The following is an 8,887-nucleotide window of genomic DNA, read 5'->3' as shown; positions in this document are numbered from 1 at the left end:
GACCCGAAAACGGTGAGTAATAGTCCGCGAAACGGGCCAGAGTCGGCCAAAACTATTAGTGTTGATGACCGACACGTAAATGCATGCCGGGGTTCGTTAATGGTGGAAATCATTCCAGGGCCCCAAAACAGTGAGTAATAGTCGAAGAAACGGGCCAGAATCGGCAAAAACTGTAAGTGTTGATGACCAACACGTAAACGTACCCCAGAGTTTGTTTATCATGAAAATCACTCCAGGACCCAAAGCAGTGAGTAATAGTCCATCAAACGGGCCAGAATCGGCCAAAACTGTGAGTGTTGATGACCAACACGTAACCGCACCTTGGGGTTCGACAACCATGGGAATCGCTTTGGAACCCCAAAACGGTGAGTAATAGTCCACCAAATGGGTCAGAATCGACCAAAACTGTGAGTGTTGATGACCGACATGTACATGCACCCCGGGGTTCGTCAATCATGGAAATCACTCCGGGACCCCAAAACAGTGAGTAATAGTCCAAGAAACAGGCCAGAATCGGCCCAAACTTTGATTGTTGATGACCGACACGTAAACACACCTTGGGGTTTGACAACCATTGAAATGGATTTGGGACCCCAAAACGGTGAGTAATATTCCACGAAACGAGTCAGAATCGACAAAAACCGCGAGTATTGATGACCGACAGGTTAACGTGGCCCCGTGTTCATGAATCATGGAAATCTCTCCGGGACCCAAAAAGAGTGAGTAATAGTCCACGAAACGGGCCAGAATCGGCTAAAACTGTCACTGTTGATGACCGACACGTAAATGCACCCCGGGGTTCGTTAATCATGGAAATCACTCCGGGACCCCATAACAATGAGTAATAGTCCACGAAATAGGCCAGAATTGGACAAAACTGTGAGTGTTAATGACCGACAGGTAAACGCACCCCAGGGTTCGTCAATCATGGAAATTTCTCCAGGACCCCAAAACAGTGAGTAATAGTCCAAGAAACGGGCCTGAATCGGCCTAAACTGTGATTGTTGATGACCGACACGTAAACGCACCTTGGGGTTTGACAACCATTGAAATGATTTCGGGACCCCAAAACGGTGAGTAATAGTCCACGAAACGAGTCAGAATCGACAAAAACCACGAGTATTGATGACCGACACGTAAACGTAGCTCTAGTTCGTCAATCGTGGAAATCTCTCTAGGACCCGAAAACAGTGAATAATAGTCCAAGAAACGTGCCAGAATCGGCCAAAACTATGACTGTTGATGACCAACACGTAAACGCACCCAGGGGTTCGTTAACCGTGGAAATCACTCCGGGACCCCAAAACAATGAGTAATAGTCCACCAAATGGGCCAGAAACGGCCAAAACTGTGAGTGTTGATGATTGACACTTAAATGCACCCCGGTTTTCATCAATCGTGGAAATATCTCCGGGACCCCAAAACAGTGAGTAATAGTTCAAGAAACGGGTCAGAATCGGCCAAAATTGTGAGTGTTGATGATCGACACGTAAATGCACCCCGGGGTTCGTTAATCATGGAAATCAATCCGGAACTCCAAAACAATGAGTAATAGTCCACGAAACGGGCCAGAATCGGCAAAAACCGCGATTGTTGATGACCGACACGTAAACGCACCTCGGGGTTCGTTAATCATGGAAATCACTCCGGGACCCCAAAATAGTAAGTAATAGTCAAGGAAACAGGCCGAAATCGGCCAAAACTGTGAGTGTTGATGACCAACACGTAAACACTCCCCTGGGATCGTTAATCGTGGAAATCGCTCCGGGACCCCAAAACAGTGAGTAATAGTCCACGAAACGGACCAGAATTGGCCAAAACTATGAGTGTTGATGACCGACACGTAAGCGCACTTGGGGTTCAACAACTATGGAAGTCGCTTCGAGACACCAAAACAGTCGGTAGTAGTCCACGAAACGGGTCTGAATTGGCCAAAACTCTGAGTGTTCACGACGGACACGTAAACCCACCCCGGGGATCGTCAATCGTGGAAAACCGTGAGTGTTGATGACTGACACGTAAACGCACCCCGGGGTTGGTTAAAGGTGGAAATCACTCCGGGACACCAAAACAGTGAGTAATAGTCCAGAAACGGGCCAGAATCGGCCAAATCTATAAGTGTTGATGACCGACACGTAAACGCACCTCGGACTTCGTTAATCATGAAAATCACTCCGGGACCCCAAAGTAGTGAATAATAGTCCACGAAACGGGCCAGAATCGGCCAAAACGGTGAGTGTTGACAACCGACACGTAAGCGCACCTCGGGTCCGACAACCATGGAAATCGCTTTGGGACCCCAAAACGGGGAGTCCAGGAAACGGGCGAGAATCAGCCAAAACTGTGAGTGTTAATGACCGACATGTAAACGCACCACGGGGTTCGTTAATGGTGGACATCACTCCGGGACCCCAAAACAATGAGTGATAGTCCACGGAACGGGCCAGAATCGGCTAAAACAGTGAGTGTTGATGACCGACACGTAAATGCACCCTATGGTTCGCTAATGGTGGAAATTATTCTGGGACCCAAAACAGTTAGTAATAGTCCAAGAAACGGGCCAGAATCGGCCAAAACTGTAAGTGTTGATGACCGACACATGAACGCACCTCGGAGTACGTTAATCATGGAAATCACTCCGGGACCCCAAAACAATGAGTAATACTCCATGAAATGGGCCAGAATCAGCCAAAACTATGAGTGTTGATGACTGACACGTAAGCGCAACTTGGGGTTCGACAACCATGGGAATCGCTTTGGGACCCCAAAACGGTGAGTAATAGTACACCAAACGGGCCAGAATCGGTTAAAACTATGAGTGTTCATGACCGACATGTAAATGCACCCCGGGGTTCGTCAGTCATGGAAATCACTCCGGGACCCCAAAATAGTGAGTAATAGTCCAAGAAACGGGCCAGAATCGGCCAAAACTGTAAGCGTTGATGACCGACACGTAAACTCACCCCGGAGTTCGTTAATCATGAAAATCACTCTAGGACCCCAAAGAAGTGAGCAATAGTCCACGAAACGGGCAAGAATCGGCCAAAATTGTGAGTGTCAATGACCAACACGTAAGCGCACCTCCGTGTTCGTCAATCATGGAAATCACTCTGTGACCCCAAAATAGTGAGTAATAGTCCAAGAAACGGGCTAGAATCGACCCAAACTATGATTGTTGATGACCAACACGTAAGCGCACCTTGGGGTTCAACAACTATGGAAGTCGCTTCGAGACACCAACACAGTGGGTAATAGTCCACAAAACGGGTCAGAATTTGCCAAAACTGTGAGTGTTCACGACAGACACATAAACCCACCCCGGGGATCGTCAATCATGGAAATCGCTTTGGGACCCCAAAACAGCGAGTAATAGTCCACAAAACGGGAAAGAATCGACAAAAAGCGCGCTTGTTGATGACCGACACGTAAACGCACCTCGGGGTTCGTTAATGGTGGAAATCACTCCGGGACACCAAAATAGTGAGTAATAGTCCAAGAAACGGGCCAGAATCGGCCAAAACTGTTAGTGTTGATGACCGACATGTAAATGCACCCCGTGGTTTGTTAATGGTGGAAATCATTCCGGGACCCCAAAACTGTGAGTAATAGTCCAAGAAACGGGCCAAAATCGGCCAAAACTGTCAGTGTTGATGACCGACACATAAATGCACCCCGGAATTCGTTAATCATGAAAATCACTCCGGGACCCCAAAGCAGTGAGTAATAGTCCACGAAACGGGCCAGAATCTGCCAAAACTGTGAGTGTTGATGACCAACACGTAAGTGCACCATGGGATTCGACAACCACGGGAATCGCTTTGGGACCCCAAAACGGTGAGTAATAGTACACCAAACGGGCCAGAATCGACCAAAAATGTGAGTGTTGATGACCGACATGTAAATGCACCCCGGGGTTCGTCAGTTGTGGAAATCACTCCGGGACCCCAAAATAGTGAGTAATAGTCCAAGAAATGGGCCAGAATCGGCCAAAACTGTAAGTGTTGATGACCGACACGTAAACGCACCCCGGAGTTCGTTAATCATGAAAATCACTCTGGAACCCCAAAGAAGTGAGCAATAGTCCATGAAACGGGCCAGAATCGGCCAAAACTGTGAGTGTTAATGACCAACACGTAAGCGCACCTTGGGGTTCGATAACCATGGGAATCACTTTGGGACCCCAAAACGGTGAGTAATAGTTCACGAAACGGGCCAGAATCGGCCAAAACTGTGTGTGTTGATGACCGACACATAAACGCACCTCGGGGTTCGTCAATCGTGGAAATCACTCTATGACCCCAAAACAGTGAGTAATAGTCCAAGAAACGGGCCAGAATCGGTCCAAACTGTGATTGTTGATGACCGACACGTAAGCGCACCTTGGGGTTCAACAACTATGGAAGTCGCTTCGAGACACCAACACGGTGGGAAATAGTCCAGGAAACGGGTCAGAATTTTCCAAAACTGTGAGTGTTCACGACAGACACGTAAACCCACCCCGGGGATCTTCAATCGTGGAAATCGCTCTGGGACCCCAATACGTTGAGTAATAGTCCACAAAACAGGAAAGAATTGACAAAAAGTGCACTTGTTGATGACCGACACGTAAACGCACCTCGGCGTTCGTTAATGGTGGAAATCCCTCCGGGACACCAAAATAGTGAGTAATAGTCCAAGAAACGGGCCAGAATCAGCCAAAACTGTAAATGTTGATGACCGACACATAAACGCACCCCGGAGTTTGTTAATCAGGAAAATCACTCCAGGACCCCAAAGCAGTGTGTAATAGTCCATGAAACGGGCCAGAATCGGCCAAAACTGTGAGTGTTGATGACCGACACGTAAGTGCACCTTGGGGTTCGATAACCATGGAAATCGCTTTGGGCTCCAAAACGGTGAGTCCATGAAACGGGCCAGAATCAGCCCAAACTGTGAGTGTTGATGACCAACACGTAAACGCACCACGGGGTTTGTTGGGGATATAACTATTAGGTATGACCCGCCCAGGAGGGGCCGGGTTATACCTATGGCGATTCAAGATATGAAGCCCAAGACGACACTTGAAGATGGAGGTTTAGTTAAGGGCCGCAAGACCAAAGGCGATTCAAGGCCCGTAGAGATAAACCGCCATATGTATGTAACTTGTATTGTAAGGCAGGAATAGACATAGACCGAGCCGGACACTATTTATGACCTGGTCGGGACTCCGAGAGCCGCTGGGCGTCGACCTCTGTATATAAAGGGACGACCCACGGTGGTTCAGCACAAGAAAAGATCAGATCGAGAACTAGGTCAAGCGGATTCACTCCCTGGTAATCGAGGCATAAGCAATCCCACCTCAAACTGGATTAAGCCATTACCTTCACTCCAAGGGGCCAAACCAGTATAAACTCACGTGTCATTTGTCCCATTTTAACCCCTTTAAGCTTCCTAGTTGCTGTGGCTCCATGAGTAAGTCCTTTTGCTAGGACATCTGCCGTGACAATTCCACGACAGTTGGCGCCCACCATCGGGCCAGTGCATGGTGGATTTGAGTTCTTGAAGGACAGCTTCGAAGGGCTCAAAGGATATGCTGTAGGCCGGATGACCAAGAGTCGTCGTGGCAAGCTCTACATCGACGATGCAGGCTGCAGCCCGACGTTGGCTCAATTGAGTACGGGTACCCGGTCCCCTTCAGCGGAATCCACGTCTTCATCGGCAAGATCGGCGAGCCGGGCCCTGAGCCGGACATCTGCACCGACATCGTCGAGACAGCTCAGCGTGCGAGACCCGTGCGGGTTTAGCCTTCCATGAAGCATGCCTTCGTGGGATGCATCCATGGAGGGGGATTTTCTAAAGGATCTGTGTCTGGCGGTGAGTCGGCCATCTACTCTGATGGTGAGTCGTCCATGCATGGGTGAGACAGATTCGTTGTATCGACTACAAGACGGCAGGCTTGGGGGCTGTTCCGATGGCAGTAGTATTCTGGACCTCTTTGAGCCGCCGAGCAGAGTTGGGATCTTCATGGCTGGCACACAACCCGTTCAAACCTCTACGGCTGCGGCAGCGATAACCTCCGGGATAGAGGCAGCTGGGGCAGGAGGCCTTGTGCACCCACCGGCTCAGGTTCTGATGGATTTGGTGGATAAGATGACAGCTCTATTAATTGCCGTGGTCAATGATACGTCTCCAACGTATCTAGAATTTTTTATTGTTCCAGGCTATTCTATTACAGGTTTTGGATGTTTATGGGCTTTACTTTACACTTTTATATCATTTTTGGGACTAACCTACTAACCGGAGGCCCAACCCAAATTGATGTTTTTTTGCCTATTTCAGTGTTTCGAAGAAAAGGAATATCAAACGGACTCCAAACGGAATGAAACCTTCGGGAGCGATCTTTTTGGAACAAACGCAATCCAGGAGACTTGGAGTCAACATCAAGCACCAAACGAGGCGGCCACGAGGGTGCTCGGCACGCCCTAGGGGGTGGACGCGCCCCCACCCTCGTGGGACCCTCATGGCTCAACCGACCTACTTCTTCCTCCTATATATATCCACATACCCCGAGAACATCCAGGAGCACGACGAAAAACTATTTCCACCACTGTAACATTCTGTATCTGCGAGATCCCATCTTGGAGCCTTCGTCGGCGCTCCGCCGGAGGAGGAATCGACCACGGAGGGCCTCTACATCATCTCCAAGGCCTCTCCGATGAGTTGTGAGTAGTTTACCACAGACCTCCGGGTCCATAGTTATTAGGTAGATGGCTTCTTCTCTCTCTTTGAATCTCAATACAAAGTTATCCTCGGTCTTCTTGGAGATCTATTCGATGTAACTCTTTTAGCGGTGTGCTTGTCGAGATCCGATGAATTGTGGGTTTATGATCAATTTTAGCTATGAGAAATATTTGAATCTCTTCTGAATTCTTTTATGTATGATCGTTTATCTTTGCAAGTCTCTTCGAATTATCAGTTTGGTTTGGCCTACTAGATTGATCTTTCTTGCAATAAGAGAAGTGCTTAGCTTTGGGTTCAATCTTGCGGTGTCCTTTCCCAGTGACAGCAGGGGCAGCAAGGCACATATTGTATTGTTGCCATCGAGGATAAAAAGATGGGGTTTATATCATATTGCTTGAGTTTATCCCTCTACATCATGTCATCTTTCTTAATGCGTTACTCTGTTCTTATGAACTTAATACTCTAGATGCAGAAAGGAGTCACTCAATGTGTGGAGTAATAGTAGTAGATGTAGAACCGTTTCGATCTACTTGTTGTGGACGTGATGCATATATACATGATCATGCCTAGATATTCTCATAACTATGCACTTTTCTATCAATTGCTCGACAGTAATTTGTTCACCCACCGTAATACTTATGCTATCTTGAGAGAAGCCACTAGTCAAACCTATGTGGTGGCTATGTGGGGGGTATGAACCATAGAGAAATTGGAATAAAGTAGGTTTAACACCAATATAAATAAAGAATGAGTTCATTACAGTACCTTATGTGGTGGTTTTTCTTTCTTGCACTAATAGAGCTTATGAGATTTCCTGTTGAGTTTTGTGTTGTGAAGTTTTCAAGTTTTGGGTAAAGATTTGATGGACTATGGAATAAGGAGTGGCAAGAGCCCAAGCTTGGGGATTCCCATGGCACCCCAAGATATTCAAGGACAACCAACAGCCTAAGCTTGGGGATGCCCTGGAAGGCATCCCCTCTTTCGTCTTCGTCTATCGGTAACTTTACTTGGAGCTATATTTTATTCGCCACATGATATGTGTTTTGCTTGGAGCATCTTGTATGATATGAGTCTTTCTTTTTAATTTACCACAATCATACTTTCTGTACACACCTTTTGGGAGAGACACACATGATTTGGAATTTATTAGAATACTCTATGTGCTTCACTTATATCTTTTGAGCTAGATAATTTTTCTCTAGTGCTTCACTTATATCTTTTAGAGCACGTTGGTGGCTTTAGTTTGTAGAAATTGTTAATCTCTCATGCTTCACTTATATTATTTTGAAAGTCTTTTAGAACAACATGGTATTTGCTATGGTTATAAAATTGGTCCTAGAATGATGGGCATCCAAGTTGGGTATAATAAAAACTATCATAGGAAGTGAATTGGATGCTATGGTCAATTTGATGCTTGATAATTGTTTTGAGATATAGAGGTGGTGATATTAGAGTCATGCTAGTTGGGTAATTGTGAATTTAAAGAATACTTGTGTTGAAGTTGGCAAGTCCTGCATTCACGTATGGTAAAAGTTGTGTGACAAATTTGTTGCATGGGATGCTCTTTTGATTGCCTTCCTTATGTGTGGAGGTCGGGATCGCGCGATGGTTAACTCCTACCAACCCTTGCCCTAGGAGCATGCGTAGTAGTACTTTGCTTCGAGGTCTAATAAAACTTTTGCAATAAGTATTTGAGTTCTTTATGACTAATGTGAGTCCATGGATTATACGCACTCTTACCTTTCCATCATTGCTAGCCTCTTCGGTACCGTGCATTGTCCTTTCTCACCTTGAGAGTTGGTGCAAACTTCGCCGGTGCATCCAAACCCCATGATACGATACACTCTATCACACATAAACCTCCTTATATCTTTGTCAAAACAGCCACCATACCTACCTATTATGGCATTTCCATAGCCATTCCGAGATATATTGACATGCAACTTTCCACCGTTCCGTTTATCATGACACGCATCATCATTGTCATATTGCCTAGCATGATCATGTAGCAGACATCGTATTTGTGGCAAAGCCACCTTCATAATTTTTCATACATGCCACTCTTGATTCATTGCCCATTCCGGTACACCGCCGGAGACATTCATATAGAGTCATATCTTGTTCTAGTATCGAGTTGTAATTCATGAGTTGTAAATAAATAGAAGTG

Source organism: Triticum dicoccoides, chromosome 4B (genome assembly GCF_002162155.2).
Source record: "Triticum dicoccoides isolate Atlit2015 ecotype Zavitan chromosome 4B, WEW_v2.0, whole genome shotgun sequence".
In the NCBI taxonomy this organism is placed as follows: domain Eukaryota; kingdom Viridiplantae; phylum Streptophyta; class Magnoliopsida; order Poales; family Poaceae; genus Triticum; species Triticum dicoccoides.
The sequence above is the reverse complement of the archived record's forward strand: the minus strand, read 5'-3'. Positions refer to the sequence as shown.